Source organism: Dermochelys coriacea, chromosome 5 (assembly GCF_009764565.3).
Source record: "Dermochelys coriacea isolate rDerCor1 chromosome 5, rDerCor1.pri.v4, whole genome shotgun sequence".
Classification (NCBI taxonomy): Eukaryota; Metazoa; Chordata; order Testudines; family Dermochelyidae; genus Dermochelys; species Dermochelys coriacea.
Window position 1 is genome coordinate 123,086,367 of NC_050072.1, and position 17,587 is coordinate 123,103,953.

At 40.6% G+C, this 17,587-nt stretch overlaps 1 protein-coding gene across 5 annotated transcripts in view; it reads right to left on the reverse strand.

Annotated features, from left to right (window-relative positions):
- Positions 1-17,587, reverse strand: part of PALM2AKAP2 (PALM2 and AKAP2 fusion) — a 410,575-nt gene that overhangs the window by 207,096 nt on the left and 185,892 nt on the right. The window lies entirely within an intron of this gene.

The following is a 17,587-nucleotide window of genomic DNA, read 5'->3' on the forward strand; positions in this document are numbered from 1 at the left end:
GAAGTGTGAGGTTTGAACAGCCTTGCAATAGTATCCTAGAGTGTCCAAGCTTCCTCATTTATCTCCACCAAACACACCCAAATCCTGTTCTGCAATGCTCTTGCTATTCTACAACGGGATTTCTTGGCGGGGAGAGCACCAGTTTTCCTGAACTGGGCTGTAACGTCTGTGAAGTGTGGACAAATCGTTCAGTCTAGAATAGGATGAGGCCAGTAGGCTCACTTCATTTGTGACCCAAGATGTGACTACTTGGCTTTTTTATAGCTCTCTACAGGCATTAGACAATCCTCACATTAATCGCAGAGGGGGAGGAGCCCCACATCTTTTCAATGGATGGGGAAATTGAGGTGGGACATTTAAGTGACTTGTCCATGGCAACAGTGGAGCGTCTCAGAGGTGGGATTAGAACTAAGGGGTTCCTGGTTAAAAGTCTTATGCTTGTCTTGCTACAATATGTCTGGCTGCTCCCAGCTCTCCAGGAGTGAAAGGCCAATTCATTCAGAAAACATACAACAAAGTAATGGCTTAGTACAACTGGTTTGTTTTTATCCCTCCACCCCACCTACTAGTAAACCCACTTTATAGTCAAAACTCAAACAGTCTCACTTTGGTGTCCACAGCAGAGGTGAAAATGAGAAGGTTGAAGAGTCACGGAGGGAAAAACCTTGCTAACCCTGAGCCTGGCTGCCCTGTGGAAGAGGTCTCAGCATTCTCTAGGCGTTGTGTATGAAATGAAGTCACATGCTGCTGCTTCTCCGGACGAGACAGCGCTCTGGGGAGGCTAGTCTCAGCAACAGCAATGGCTGATGCAGCACAGTGTGTGATGTGACAATCCCCCACTCTCCCATCTGCTCACTCATGATGTGATCCAGCTTCTATCAAGGATGTTTAAATGATTCCCACTCGCTGCAGTGGGAGTTGGATCAGACCCTCAACTCTTGGTGACGGGGCTAGCTGAGCTCCCTCCTTCCCATTCCAAAGCTGTGTCCTTTTTTGAAAAAGTAACAGATTTTTTAGATAAAGGAAATGCAGTGGATCTAATTTACCTAGATTTCAGTAAGGCATTTGATACCGTGCCACATGGGGATTATTAGTTAAATTGGAGAAGATGGGGATCAATATGAACATCAGAAGGTGGATAAGGAATTGGTTAAAGGGGAGACTGCAACGGGTCCTACTGAAAGGCGAACTGTCAGGTTGGAGGGAGGTTACCAGTGGAGTTCCTCAGGGATCGGTTTTGGGACCAATCTTATTTAATCTTTTTGTTACTGACCTTGGCACAAAAAGTGGGAGTGTGCTAATAAAGTTTGCAGATGATACAAAGCTGGGAGGTATTGCCAATTCGGAGAAGGATCGGGATATTATACAGGAGGATCTGGATGACCTTGTAAACTGGAGTAATAGTAATAGGATGAAATTTAATAGTGAGAAGTGTAAGGTTATGCATTTAGGGATTAATAACAAGAATTTTAGTTATAAGTTGGGGACGCATCAATTAGAAGTAACGGAAGAGGAAGAAGGACCTTGGAGTATTGGTTGATCATAGGATGACTATGAGCTGCCAATGTGATATGGCTGTGAAAAAAGCTAATGCGGTTTTGGGATGCATCAGGAGAGGCATTTCCAGTAGGGATAAGGAGGTTTTAGTACCGCTTATACAAGGCACTGGTGAGACCTCACCTAGAATACTGTGTGCAGTTCTGGTCTCCCATGTTTGAAAAGGATGAATTCAAACTGGAGCAGGTACAGAGAAGGGCTACTAGGATGATCCGAGGAATGGAAAACTTGTCTTATGAAAGGAGACTTAAGGAGCTTGGCTTGTTTAGCCTAACTAAAAGAAGGTTGAGGGGAGATATGATTGCTCTCTATAAATATATCAGAGGGATAAATATAGGAGAGGGAGAGGAATTATTTAAGCTCAGCACCAATGTGGACACAAGAACAAATGGGTATAACTGGCCACCAGGAAGTTTAGACTTGAAATCAGACGAAGGTTTTAACCATCAGAGGAGTGAAGTTTTGGAATAACCTTCCAAGGGAAGCAGTGGGGGCAAAAGATCTATCTGGTTTTAAGATTCTACTCGATAAGTTTATGGAGGAGATGGTATGATGGGATAATGGGATTTTGGTAAGTAACTGATCTTTAAATATTCAGGTAAATAGGCCAAATCCCCTGAGATGGGATATTAGATGGATGGGATCTGAGTTACTATAGAAAATTCTTTCCTGGGTATCTGGCTGGTGAATCTTGCCCATATGCTCAGGGTTTAGCTGATTGCCATATTGGGGTCGGGAAGGAATTTTCCTCCAGGGCAGATTGGAGAGGCCCTGGAGGTTTTTTTCGCCTTCCTCTGTAGCATGGGGCATGGTTGACTGGAGGGAGGCTTCTCTGCTCCTTGAAGTTTTGAACCATGATTTGAGGACTTCAATAGCTCAAACATGGGTGAGGTTTTTCATAGGAGTGGTGGGTGACATTCTGTGGCCTGCGCTGTGCAGGAGGTCGGACTAGATGATCAGAGTGGTCCCTTCTGACCTTAGTATCTATGAATCTATGAATCTGTGTGCAGCTTGGAGTAGCAGCATGCAGGCATGCGTGTGTGAGGGCAAAGAAGGGGACAGAAGCTGGGAATGGAAGCAGGAGAGGTGGACAAATGGAGGGAAGAAAACTGGTACTTGAGGAGGGTGTGTGTGCAGCTGGGCAGTTAGCTCCACATTACCATGCAGAGAGCAGAGTTAGCATCTTGGGTTTAGCCCCTGGGCTAAGGATGCTGTATGGACAGCATGCTCAGTAGCCCCAACCCCAAACTAGGAACCCCACTCGACTGGTTTCCAAAGATTTCCCTTCTTGTCAGCAGGCCAAGGAAGGTACCACAACAACATCAGTCCTACAGGGAGGGGTGTTAGTGACAAGAACTCTCCCTTCCCCCATAATTCAGGGCCTAGCCTAATCCAATTCATTCTGGGGATTGGTCCTGCTTTGAGCAGGGGGTTGGACTAGATGACCTCCTGAGATCCCTTCCAATCCTAATCTTCTATGATTCTATGTTTTGAGAACACTGCTCCCCATCGCTGCCCTAAAAGGTGTGACACACCACATGCTAAAGAGCTGCTTGTCTCTTAAAGCTCAGCAGTGAGAAGTTTAATTCCTAGCCATTCAGGGTTTTATAAAGAGGGGTTTATACTGGCCTCTGGTGTGTTGGTGACCCCTGGCAGAAAAAGTCCTCCCTCAGAGAAAGTGCTGTGCAAAGCAATAGCAGAAGCTGGTAGTGGTGGTGGTGGTGGTGGGGAGATGGCATAGCTATTTTCATCACAGTGCATTGTGAGATTACTGCTTATTTAACACGCCACAGGCCCGGGAAAGCACCTACAAGTATTCCGCCATTTTTGTTCCAGTGCAGTTAAATTTGTAGGCAGCCTTCTTGCAGGCATAAATCCTATAGAGCGTAATGAGGATGAAACTAATAAGGGTGCTCTAAAAAAGCCATAGGGCACAGAGGAGGAGAGCCTCTCCAGCATGGTTTTAATCCTCTGTATGGGTTCAATCCTGTAAGGTGCCAAGCACTCTAGCCCCAGTCCTGCAAACCCTTATACACATAGTTACCTTTAAGCATGCATTTAGCACAAGGCGAGAGTGCTCAGCATCTTACAGGAGCAAGCCCCATAAGATGGATATAAGCCCCAATTTAGCATATTACTTTAGCACTTCAAGTTCAGTACAAGTAGTCTCACATGACTACCCACGTGCTTAAAAAGTTAAGCACATGGCTAAATACTTTGCTGGATCGGGGTGCGTATTTCTCACATTTTATGGGAGGATTCAATAACTCATACAAAGGTTATCAGTTTCCATTAATGTTTCTGACATTTCAGTAAGGATTTGTCTTTGGAAATATCCCTTATCCTACAGATGTTGCCTCTATCCTATTGGTCCTCTAGTAAACTTCTGAGATAGCTTAAGAGGCCCTGACATTTAGGGACACTAAAATTGTCAGGCTTTTTATTTTTCTACCCTGTCACCTATTACAAATAACCTTGCAAAAACAAACAAGTGTACTAGCTTAGGCCTAAACACTGGAGGCTAGCCCTTTATCAAGACAATTGCTAAAAACTGTATTGTACTTCACACTCTCCCTAGAGCAGGGGTTTTCAAACTGGGGGTCATGAGGTTATTACATGGGGGGTCACAAGCTGCAGGCTCCATCGCAAACCCTGCTTCACCTCCAGTATTTATAATAGCGTTAAAGATTTTTTTTAAGTGTTTTTCATTTATTGGGGGGGTGTCACACTCAAACCCTCCTGTGTGAAAGGGATCACCAGTACAAAAATTGGAGAATGGCTGCCCTAGAGAGAACACACAAACACCCCTGGTATTGCAGTGAATGCTATTACAACAGGCCTGTTAGTTCAAAACACAGTAATCATAGAGTCTCTTACCTTCTATGCAGTGATTTCTTTTTTTCCAGACCAGCAGCTACACAGACCAGTTCCCTCCCTATAAGTAAAGCTTCCCCTAGCCTCCCCCCCGTCCAAACACTTCCTTTTAAAGGCTTGCATCCCGAATGCAGACCACCTGTCAGCCATTCCCTCCAGGACATTCTGCCAAAATCAGGTGGGGACTTTCCCTCCAATATAGCTCAGTTCTCCTGTCTACCACATTGCTAGGGATGGTGATATACATCCTATCTCAAGAGCGTAATACTTTACTTACCCACCAACAAAATGTTACTTGCTCTGAGCAAGTAGAATTTTGCCAGATTCATTTAAATATTAACTTTCTCTCATATGGGTCTAACTTATGTTCTGGGGCAAATTCTGCCCTTTCATACTTCCCACACAGCCACATTGAGTTCAGGGCGGTTGCACAGAGTATGAGGCCTTGGTCCTGAAAGCACACAGGCGCTTAACTTTAAGTAAGTGGGCTGGGGGTGTGATTCTTGCTTCCGGCCTTATAATCTATGAAGTTTCCTGTTGACTTTGGATCAGAGCAGACTTTGCTTTTCCTTGTGTTCTTGAATATGCCATATATTTCAAATGCTCACTAAAGAAAAAATATTTAAAAAGATGGCAATAATCATAGAGACTGAATTTCTTTCCCTATAGCAGTAATAGTCAAAATGGAACATATAAGCGCATGCAAGTATGAGATCTACTCTTGGTGGCAGGTTCTGTATTTGCATACATATTTGGACTGTGTCCCACACCTTGTGAGTCCTAGCAGGATACAAATAATAAATAAAACAGTACCAGGATTGCCAACTCCATGTTCAAAAACCATGAGTCAGGCCCCACAAAAATCACAAGTCAGGCTTAAAAAATGATGAGATTTTAAATAACTAAAAAGTGGAGTTCTTTTCATTTGCCTTCTGGCTTTTATGGTGTTATTATTTATCATTTGTATTGTGGTAGCATCTAGGAGCCCCAGTCATAGACCAGGACCCATTGTGCTAGGGGCTGTACAAACGCAGAACAAAAAGCCCCAAGGACCTTACAAACTCAATTAGAATTAATGTTTTCCAGCTTTTCCCTGCAACCCTGAGAGCTAAAAACTTAGTTTTTGTTTCAAATGTGAGCTGAGATCCTCCTATAATTATCTGATTCCAGGTGCTGAGGCTTTAAGAGACTTGCAACACTGTAATACCACAGTCAGTGAATGATTTCTTTCCCTAGTTTGGTGTGAATGGAAACTGATCTGGGTTACTTCTCCTGGTCTACTAATCCCCCAGTGTTTCAAAGGTGATCAATAGCAGCTTTTGTAATAGAGGTGTAGAGCGAAATAGCAATAACTGCATATTTCCAGGGGTGTGTATATCTTACACTGGATTTCACATTTGGCACAGTTAATGCACTTGGTATGTGACTGTAGCATCACTTCTCACCATTTGCCTGGAAATTTAGCTCTAGCCAAAAAAATTGCACAGATTGGTCAGTAGAAGGAAATATTTGCTCTGCTTCACTGATGAATTGATTAGGATCCTTTCAGCTTATCCAGTGGTAAAAATGTTACTATTTTTGTAGCTCCACAGTGGGCATATTTTATTTGATCTAAAGTTACAGGAAACTTAAGATAAAGCAGGTTTTTTTAATTTTAATTGCAAGGAGTTAATAGCAGTAATGTGACAACATTAGAATTATATGCATCAGGCCAGATCCTCAGCTGGTGTAAATCAGGATAGCGCTATTGAAGGCAGTGGAGCAGCACTGATTTACTCTAGCTGAGGATCTGGCCCATTATGGATTCCAAAGGGAGATGAAATCAGTCTTTTTTCTTGTCCTCCTGCATACATACAATTCCAGAGCCCTTCTTTGTCCAATAGTACCAGATAGACTCTCTTCATCAAGTGTCTGATTACTGCAAGCAGCTGAGTTCATTTTTGATAATCCATGTTTTCATAATTTGGCAATGATACTCATGGGGAGAGAAAACTCTAAGGAGCTCAGTCTGGGGAGGAGTTTGGAGTCTCTGATCCCGTTTACTGGCACATGTGGTTTTCTAGTTACCATAGGTACTTGTAGGGTGCCAATCTCTGTAATATCTCAGTGCCTCGCAATCTTTAATATAGCAGGGTAATATTATTATTCTCATTTGCAGATGGGGAATATGGGGGCCAGAGAAGCTATGTGACTTGCCCAAAGTCATGCAGGAATTCTGTGGTGGAGCAGGTCTCCGGAGATCCAGGCTTACACCTCTGCGTGTTCAATGAACTCAGATATGAAGCATTTCTTATATCGACAGAGAGAGCACTCAGTGTTTTTTAAATGGGGAAGCTCTTTTCCCTCCCTTTCATTTGGAAACAATTCTTTCCCCCAAGTTCACAGAAAACTCTCCTTTCCTTTGGAGTGACAAAGTATAATTCTCCATGCCATCTGTTCCTTCTGCCCCATATGCTGGGGACTCCCATCCCCTAATCTTGGTGCAGTGACACCCTCCCCAAAACTTTCCCTTTCAGACCTCTTTCAACCCCACAGCATCCATGAAATCTGTCATTGTCAGTCACCTCCACTCCCAATGGTCTGTTAGTTGTCATTAAGCAAAAGATCCTCATTCTGTCATAGGTGAGTCCTCCCCTGGTCCCCTAAGAGTCCGTGTGTCTGAGCTGTATTGTGCTTCTGTTGTGATGGCAAACTCCACAGGGAACAGGCTGTGTTTCCACTATCATCTGTATGGCATGGAGCACGCTATCAACAAATAATACAGAATAATATAATGGAAACATGGACCAATCCTTTCTGGTAGCTGGAAAAGGTACGTGGTTTAGTCTTAAGGGAGGGGGGAATCTCACTGTTCTCATTTCACTTTTCCCTGAAGAACTGCACAGCAGAGAGAACAGAATGTCCAGTAGCATCCAAAATGCTGCTGCAACTCTCATCCAGTGTTTTTTTACTCATACCATTACTAGCGGATGATGCTTCCCTTTGTAACGCTAAGAACATCAGGGCCAAGGTACATGGTGTGAAGTACGAAGGGTCCTGATGGAATCAAGGAGTCAGTGGGAGACCTGGGTGTGCAAAGCAACAGAGGGGCGGGTTGTGAGTGTGCAGTAACAGCTCACCAATGGAATTTGTCCAATGCCACCCTGACGGCAGAAGATATCTAAGAAGTGTCTTCCATTTTTACAACCAAACCATCTTTAAATCACCTTGAGATCAGTGAGGCTCAGACTGAGGCTCGGGAGCCGCAAGTGGCTCTTTAATGTGTCTCCTTGCAGCACGTGATATTAAAACAGTGTGAGATTTAATTATTAATTGTTAACTAATCAAGATGCTTTTACTATATTATTAACCAGTTGTAGTTGATAAAATAATACCTGGTCAGTCATTTTGTTGTGAGAATTATATATACATTATACACACACACACACTAAATGAAACAACGAATTCCCAGTACTGTGGCTCTTTTGCATAATGATGATTGCTAATTTGGCTCCTGAGATCTGAGTATCACTACTTTAAGTATTCTATTGTATCAGTAGTAACCCATGCTGCAAGCAAGCAAGTTAAACAAATACTTTGCTAACTGTTCTGCTTCCTTCCGGTAATAGATATAAATGAATTACGAGGGTCAGATTGTGGTAACCCTGCTCATGTGGAATGCACCATGAGTAATCCCACTGAGGTCAACGGGGCTACTTGAGAAGAACAGCGAGAGTCTAGCCCAAATCAATTCGAAGGTGAAAGCATTTTCTTTTCTCCTACTTGCTATGAGAGTGAAAACATGTTACTGTCTTTTTAAGGTGACTTGGAAAGGGGAAAAAATGTGGTTTGCACCTTTTGCTTGTCTGTTTTTTGGCTTAAAACTTAGTACACACAGAAGTGCCAAATATTCTTTGGCTGGTTTTGTCAGAGGACTTGTTGGATGACTCAGATATGTGAACTCAGAGATTTCTCAGGCCTTAATTGAAGAGAACATTTCTTATAAATGTTTGTGTTAAACATGGGTTTGCAAAAACAAAGCGTTTTTTAATACAGTGACCAAAAATCACTTTTCTGTCAATCAGATCTAATTTCTTTGATAACTCAAATGTCCTAAACATACCAGTTCTCCTGCCATCCACAGAGACTTCCATGGTAGTTCAGATCTAAATGTCTCATGTTTAAAAAAACACAGGAAAACCAACTTTAAAAAACCTCATATCCAAACCTTTCTGGTCTGTATTATAAAGCACCAACAAGGGACACAAACCCCTTTCCCTCTCCCGCCTCATCCCACCCTTGAAGTTCAGCTTTTATCTATCAGCAGTGACCACAGGGAGCCTGGTAAAGATCACACCATCCTTTTTATCCCTCAAATGGAAATTGTAATGTGACACTAAGGGACAAATAAACACCTGCAATGTTGCAAGGCTCATCTTTTCGCTCAGGCACTTGAAAACGGGTGGGAGGGTGAGGAGGGCAAGGATTGTAGTTGTAGCAGTGGGGAATAAGAGGGGGGGATTACTTTAAATTGCAGAGCTTAGGTGCTGTATTCTAAAGTTATATCAAGGAGACTGAAAGTATGTGGAGAAGGCACCCTCCTGAGCAGTTTTATAAGTCTAAATATATAAAACGTGGTGTTGAGAATAAAACAAGGGGTTGGGTTTTCATCTAAAAATATGGTGGACACTCTCATGGTAAAGGACAGTCTATTGATTTTGACACTGCCCAAGTCCTATTACTGTTTATTCTTGGGACTTAAATATATTGTATGAAGAACTTTCCCTGGTCAGGAAATTGACTTGTGATGTATTGGCTCACTGCTGAAAATCGAGCCTTTATCTTCCACAAACAGGGAAATGCTATGTGATCTTACAACCAATAGGGTCTATGGAGTTTCAGGCAAAGTATCTTGTGAGAAAGAAAAGGGAAAAGGAAAATGACACAATAACAGGCATGATGAGTTAATTATGTGGTGAAGCATCAAAGAGAAGGAGCAGGAGCAGTGGCAGGGCACAAGAGGGGAGAAAGAAACCACCAAGGTGGGATTAGTACTTTAATTCTTTTAGTGAGCGAGGCTGCTCCACTGCAGTATGTCCTGGAGATCACAGAGCGTTGTGAAGAGTAGGAGTTAGAGAGAAACACAGCACAAAGACACAGAGGTAGGTGCAGTGGAAAGGCAGATTTATTTACTAGTAATACTGTACAGAGAAAAAAAGAGAGAAGCCACAGTTACAGCCTGGCTGTTGCTGGCAGTGTTCTTGGTTTATTTTTTGTTCTCTTTTTTTTTTTTTAAATCTGAAGAAAACATAACAGTCAAAAAAGTACACTTCAGGTTACAAAGTACAGCAGCTATCCCAGCAATTCTAATCCAGTGTTAGCACAACAGTTTCCTCCCCCCAACAAAATGGGATTTTATTTACATTTGCTCACAAAGAAAGTGGGCAACTAAAGCTTTGGGGGGGTGGGGGGGAAGGCTCATCCACAACCTACATTCACCATAAAAGCTGCATTTGACACAACATTTTCTTGGACCCCTGAAATAATAATTGGTGTGGGGGTAGAGGGGAGAAACAGGAAACATGGGTTTGTCCTTGTTCTGACCTGGCATTGCTTGTCTGCCCTTAGACACAGTTGTCTCTGAAAAGGAAAAAGCTTTTAAATGGATTTGTGTCCTGCCTCTGCCTATAAGCAGTGCCTGCATCGTTAATTATAAAGCACAGGACAAAGTTAGAGCCCTGATTCAGAAAAGCACTTGAGACTAAGCAGGTGCTGAACTTTAAACACGTCCTTAAGCCCGTCCCTATTCAGCAATGAGCTTAAGCATGTGTTTAATTTTAAGCATGTGCTTAAGTCTTAAGCACTCTGCTGAACTGGGGCTTGAGATGGTTGCATAGATCTTCTCTGGTGCAAAGCTGACAGCAGTGGTAACCATTTATAGTACTGGTACTTGTTAGAATCAGTGACTGGGTTTGGGAGCTGGGCCTTTCACAAATTGGATCGGTCATTGATGGATTTTAAGTTCTACTTGTGAGCCTTCCTTTAGACTGACAATATCTGCAGAACTTTCCAAGGTACAGTCTGGGGCCAGATTTTTCTCTGATTAACAGTGGGTGGCATTAATATGTTGACATTCAATACATGGTTTGTACCATGTGATTTATGGCATTCTCTATATTAAGAATGAGTAACAATGGCAAGATTTTAATGGTAACCACTGTACCATACACGCTTGCACCCCCACGGATGTCAATGGGATTGTATATGTGTAGCTGAGGGCAGAATTTACCCAATGGCATTTAATGCTTTGTCTACATTAGCACTTTTGTTGGTAAAACTTTTGTCAGTCAGGGGTGTGAAAAAACTCCCCCTGGACTGACATACGTTTAATTGATAAAAGCGCTGGTGTGGACAGCACTATGCTGATGGGAGACGCTCTCCCGTCACCATAGCTACTGCCACTCACTGGGGGTGGTTTAATCTCTCTTGTCGACATAGAGCGACTACACAGGAGACCTTACTGCAGTGGTACAGCTGTGCATCTGTAAGGTCAGTAGTGTAGACACAGCCTGATGATGTTGGAAATATCTAAGTATTAGGGAAGGCTCACATCATTTTGTCTTATTCAGGACCCACTTGAACAGCATAGGGGTTGAATTTTCAACTCTTAACTTATTAGGTTCTCACTCTGCTTGGAGGAGACTGTGAACAGAGAAGGCGGCAGGGGGCAGGGAAGAGGAGGAACAACGGAGGAGAGCGACAGACAGAGAGAGTGGGGAAAAAAGAGCAGAGATAGTGAGGGGAAATAGTCTAATGGAAAATCCCCAGCTCTCTCTCTCTGAATATTTTATATAATGCTTTTGTATGTATTTTACAGGCCACATTGTATGGCAGCTTAGCTTTTTGAGCTGCGCTCAGGGAGGAGGAGTTCTTCTAACCTCGATACATAGCACAGACTTCCTGTCAGCTAGAAGAACGTGTCTTAGGTCTCGTCTCTACTAGACAAGTAAACCAGTTTCACTAAATCAATGTAAGAATCAATCTAGTTAAAGCAGTGCAAATACCTGCAGTAGACAGTTACACCAGTTTAACTCTTGCTTATATCTGTATAGCTTAAGGCCCCAATCCTGCAAACGTTTATGCAAGTGCTTAAATTTTATTCCTGTGAGGAATCTTATTGAACTAAAGGGGACCGCTTGTGTGCTTGAAGTTATGCCTGTGGGTAAGCCTTTAGGTCTTGGAACCTGTTGGGTAGCTTTTTAGGATCAGGGCCCAAATCAGTAATTTACCAGTGTAAATTAAATTGATACAGGAAAAGATTAAATTGATATTAGTGCATCCAAATTGGGGTTTGCACTGGTTTGGATCAATTTTTAAATAGATTTAGTTAAACTGGTTCATTTTCTCATGTAGACAAGACCTTAAAAAATCTGAATCATCCTTTGAGAAAAGTGTCGGTTTAAGTAGCAGGAAAAGCAGATTTACAAATAAAACCTTTTTGTGCAATTGCAGGGTTTAGAAAAGTCTAAAATCTAACAGGCCAGGAAGGCTGCCCACTCCTGCTAGACAGGGCTCCTCTGAGCGGGACTGGCATAACAGTAAGATTGCTGAACTGCAGACCTTCTTGAACCAAACATATATATTGGTAAAAGCTTCTTTTCCAGAAAAGAACAACAAAAATAGGGAACAAAGAGGTAGGCTGGGATGGGGTGAAAACAGAGTTTATCTGAAAACTTGTGTGTTCAGCATTTTTGTCTGTCCTTTCAAATACAAGTGGGATATTTTTAAGATCTGATGCATTCCTCTCAATATATACAAACTGAATATTATCATACATTTATATTACATGATGGATTTACACTCTTTTCGGCTTAAATGATAATCCATTCATAATTTAAAGCTTATAGTTTATAGAATCCATAGTAGACAACTTTCTGGTTTACGTACAACAATGAAAGTCTAACAGTGTCTTTTATTGGGTTCCATTGCCAGTGACGGATCATTGAAACTCAGTGCTAAAAGTTACTACTGACACCAAAATATCTGACAGGCATAGTCTGAACAACTCCTGAATTTGTCATTATATAGAGACAACTGGTCAAAATTTATGGAATTTTGAAAATTCAACATTCAAAAAACAAATGAGAAAAATCAATATTTTTCTGAATGATTTCCCCCACTTTTCATGGTCAATGTTTTTCAAGTTTTTGACATTTGGTAAATGTCAAATTTGGTAAAATGGGGAAAAATTGAAAAAAAAATCTCATCCTTTTTGCCCTTTTCTCACTCTTTAATAACAGGTAGTTATTAACTGCTATGAGGGTTCACTAGACACAAAATATGAGGTTGTAAAACATCTCTTTAATCTAGTTGTCGAAGACCTGGGGTCAAATTTGTCTATGGTATAAGTTTATTGACTTCATTGGGTTTATAAAAGTCCCATAATATTTACTAGATTTCTACCAACATTTCTCTTAAAAAAGAATTGTAGACCTGCTTTCAGATGTAAGGGTGAGGTTTTCTCTACAAAACATCCCAAGAAGTTGGGGATTATCATGAAAAAAATTCCAAGAGACTCTGTATCATGGGTGTGACTATATTCTGAAATTCAATCCCCATTCAGGATCTGTATTTCCTTATAAAAATATGATTCCTTAAAAAAATACACAAATGTAAAATACTACATTTTCTATTATATTGTCTCTTATTTTCAGAATATGCAACTTGAATGTTAGACTAAATGAAGAGGTAATGCACTCCTAATTAAGAACCCTTCATTTCGCAAGCACCTTTGTATGTGCTCCCACTAAGTCACTTGCTCACAGTTTATTTTTCTTTTCAGTATTGGGATAACCTCTGAGCCATTGGTTAACTTGGACAGAATGGGCAGAAACTGTCAGAAGAGTCTTCAGTAAAGTTCTAGTGGGTGTTAGCTCAACATTACAAGTGCAACAGTAGCAATGTTATATAGTGCTACTGAATCAGGACTTGATCCTACGAGATGGTGAGGGCCAGTTTTTGTCAATGGGAGTTGTACCACTCAACACATCTCAGGATCACACCATCAATGGGTCGTACTGCAATGCATAAAACTGGAGGTGAGTACACAAATATGCCCACACTTCAACCTGTGTTAATCTTTAGCCCTGATCCTGAAAACACTTACGCACGTAACGTAATTTTACTACTGCAAGGAGTTCCACTGATAAAGGGGACTCCTCATGGAAAAGTTAAGCGCATGCCTATATGTTTTCAGGACTGGGGCCTTATATTGCACCTCTATGGACTGGACTCCAGTCGCTTAATTGAGAAGGGCTTGTATACTCTAAATAGGGCTATGGGGATTGAAAGATAATGTTGTGTTTTATACAGCTTTGGAATACAGCTTGCAATGTTGGCAAAAAACCAAAAAGAAGAAAAAAAATTAAGAGTGCTAAGGCAAACTGTCAAATGGCACATCTTGCTTCTTTTGTCATTCATTTAGATAACATCACAAAGGCAGACCAGAAGAGTTCTGTAAACATATAGCATATAGTACATCAGCCACAGGAAATAAAAAAAGAAAACAACCCTGTAATTCTTTCCTTTCTGTATTTATGTCCTTATAATTAAAGGAATTGCCTGGCCACTAAGAATAATGCGTTTCATGATTTTGTATGTTTTTTCTTCGTTTTTAAAAAAAGTTGCAGTGATTTGCCAGACAATAGTCCCTTGATGAAAACTAGGCATGACATGAAAAGTAAATCTGTAGAAATTTTATAAATATAAAATATAAAGAGTTTCACAGGCGATTTTTTGTGTTTGTTGGTTTTGTCTTTTTTTCTCAGCCTAGGAAAAGACACACTGGAAAGTTAGTATGGTTTTTTGTTTTTCTTACAAAAGTTAAGGCAAACAGTTTATTGTGGCAAAATGTTGTCACAGAACCATTTCCAACACTGTTTGTTTGTTTGTAAATATCTTTTCATGCTGAAATTGAAAATGTACACAAGCTTCTTAAGTTAAGCAGAGACAGGGAGCTTGTTTAAAACAAAACAGAAAACTCCCATCATGATCCTTATGAAGTCTCAAGATGAAATATATCTCTGCTTCTTTCATAAAGTGGACCCTTTGCTCTGTGTCTGATTGTGCACATATTTCCGCAGACTACAGAATATCTAGGGGTGAAGGGAAATAAACCTCATCTGAACTTGAAGAAGCCATGGAAACCCTATTTACATTCATTAGCCTATGTTAACATGTTTTACTTCTCGATATAGGCTGCAGTTTAATGAAAAGAGCTTAAAATGAAAAATCTAACATCCAGATGATGCTGTGAGATTTGCTAAATAAGACAATGCTAAGAACCAAAAATATTAGGGCCAGCGGGGGTAAATCGGTACAGCTGAAGATCTGGCCCTATGAGTTTAGAGGGAACATTTTTTCTTCTTTTTTCCCCTCAGACAGGAACCAGTTTGGTCAAGAAGTAAAAAACCCTTCTAAATTCTTACAAAAAAGCCACGGCTTTTCTACTTTAACACTGGCCCATTAAGCACGATGTCCACACGAATGAATGCAACACAACTGGCCTTTAGGGGCATTAAATATTAGTTTGCAATAACTGAAGAATAGCTTTTTTGGCAGTATGAGAAAGAAAAGTCTAAGGCTTGTGCTCTGCTTCTAACCAATAAAGACTCACTTCTCTCTTTCTTATATATTTGTAGCTCCCACTGACTATGGACTAGATGATCTCCTGAGGTCCCTTCCAGCCCTGATATTCTATGATTCTATGTGATTATGACAATGCACTAGACCTGGGGTACATGTATGTCCCAGTGTGTCTGGACTTTCAAGGGAATCACTTCCCAGGTAATGGGCACAGGAGGATCATGTGATGAGGGAGCTTGTGACTAAAGATGCCTGCAGGGAGGTATAAGGACAGCCTATATGAGTTCCAAGTGAGACTTGAGAGTGATTAGCACCTCTGAAAAATGAAGCTGTAAGGTTTCCAGGACAGAAAAGTTAGCCACCAGTCATGCTGATGTAACCATGGGATCACCACAACTTTTTTTCTGATAAAAATGACCTGTTAATCATGCAAGCTTGATGGAAATCCTAGAGCAATACTTTGCAGAATTCCAACAATTCAATTAGGTTGTGATCCATGTGCTCACTGAGGTAATGGGCATCCAATGAACTTTACATTAGGATATTTCCCAGTACAGCAGTGAATATGTCAGCTAGTATGATTTCAGCAGGAGTCATGTGTATGTGGCTATCATTTGCTAGTCTCCACTTGCCTTTCACTAAGGGTAACTGGATAGCTGTGAAAGGTTATGTAAGAGGTTTGCCATTAATGGCTAACTGGAATAGCATAAGCAGTCCACTCTTTTCTTTTCTTTTCTTTTCTTTTCTTTTCTTTTCTTTTCTTTTCTTTTCTTTTCTTTTCTTTTCTTTTCTTTTCTTTTCTTTTCTTTTCTTTTCTTTTCTTTTCTTTTCTTTTCTTTTCTTTTCTTTTTGTATGTCTCATATAATAGCTACCACAAACAAGTGTTTCTTACTGGCACAGAAAGAAAAGAGTTCAGAGCAAGAACTGTTTAATCAGATGTTTAGAACAAATAGTTAATGCAGTAAAAACACCATCCAAGAAAGAGTAGAAATATCATAGAAACCGCCTCAGCCTGGAAAGAGGGGCGTTTTTTCTTTTTTCCCCTTCTTTTATTTTGGGGGGAAGTCTGGTAATTTCAAAGATACTTTGACATAATCATGATTGAAAATATTTAACCACCAAAAATTATAGGTGCTGCTTTTGCTCTCGCTTGTACTGGGGTAAATCAGGAGTAGCTCCCCTGAAGTCAATGGAGTTACACTGTTGTAAAACCAGTGAAAGTTAGGTCAGAATCAGGGCCATGGTCTTGCCATGAAAAAGTTGACTTCTTTTCCATTATAGAGAGTAGAATCTAAAAGCCAAGACTTTTAGAACCAATTAGTGATTTTGGATGCTTCAGTGTTTTCAATTCTCTATTTGAGATGCTTGAGAAGGGTCTGAATTTTCAGAGGGCAGGTGAACAGTTTTTGAAAATCAAGCTGCTTTAAGAGGCCTCACATAGAGCACACACACCCCACCCCCAAAAATGAGGCATCCAAAATCACTGGACACTTTTTGAAATCTTGGCCTAATCAACATAATCCTTCCTTCTGAAATATCTACTCAAGTAAAGCTCCAATGTATTTTCATAGGAACCTCGCCTGAGTATGGACGGTTGATTGGGTCCTAGGTCAGTACAAATATAGGTTTACTTTGATTATACGTATCGAGAAATGCTTCTTTGAAAGGAAGTACGAAGTGAGAACCCGTACTTTCTCCCATTGAGGTCAACGGTGCTTTGCCACTGACTTCACTGGGAACAAGATCAGACAGTAAAATGATTCATGTTCGAAGGAAACATAAAAATAGTATATCTCATATGCCGGTGTTCAGCAGAAAAATCTCATAAATAAACATAGGCAGAGTTACTGAAAGGCAAGTAATTAAATCAGTAACTACACTTCACTTGTGGTGACAGCTGGATGTTTTTGATGTCAAGGTAATTTCCACTGTAATTTAAGGAGATAAAGTAGATGCACAATACTGTAATCTGGAAGATTTATATAAGGCAAAATCATCATCTGTGGTTTGGTAGAAAGAATAATTAAGGTCCACTTTTGGTTTTACCAATAAGTAGAAATAGCCTATGGCATCTTTTGACGCCACAAAGTGAACTCCAAAGTTAATATAAAACAAAATTATGCAAACATTTTGAGAAGGGTGTGTCTGAGTTTTAGCAAATTAAAATGATAAAATGATCTATGCTCCTTCCACCCCCCAAAAAATCTATAAAAGAATGTTAAAATATGATTTTTTTAAGGCTCTCATACCTGGCTACTGTGAACTTCAGACTCCCACAAAACACTGGGAATTTGATCAAACCTGCCAGATATATAAAGTAAAATATAAAAAGCGTTTTCTTTATATATATTTATATAAAATCAAATAAATATGAAAGCATTTGTTCACTTTCCCATTTCTCTCTCACTATAAAAACTAAAAAAACAAACAATATGTTTGGTGGGAAAATAATATTCGTGTGTGCATCTTCCTAAAGAACTAGAAATCAAAGCAACCCATCTGCAAGGCAGTGGAGGCATTCACTTCCAGTTC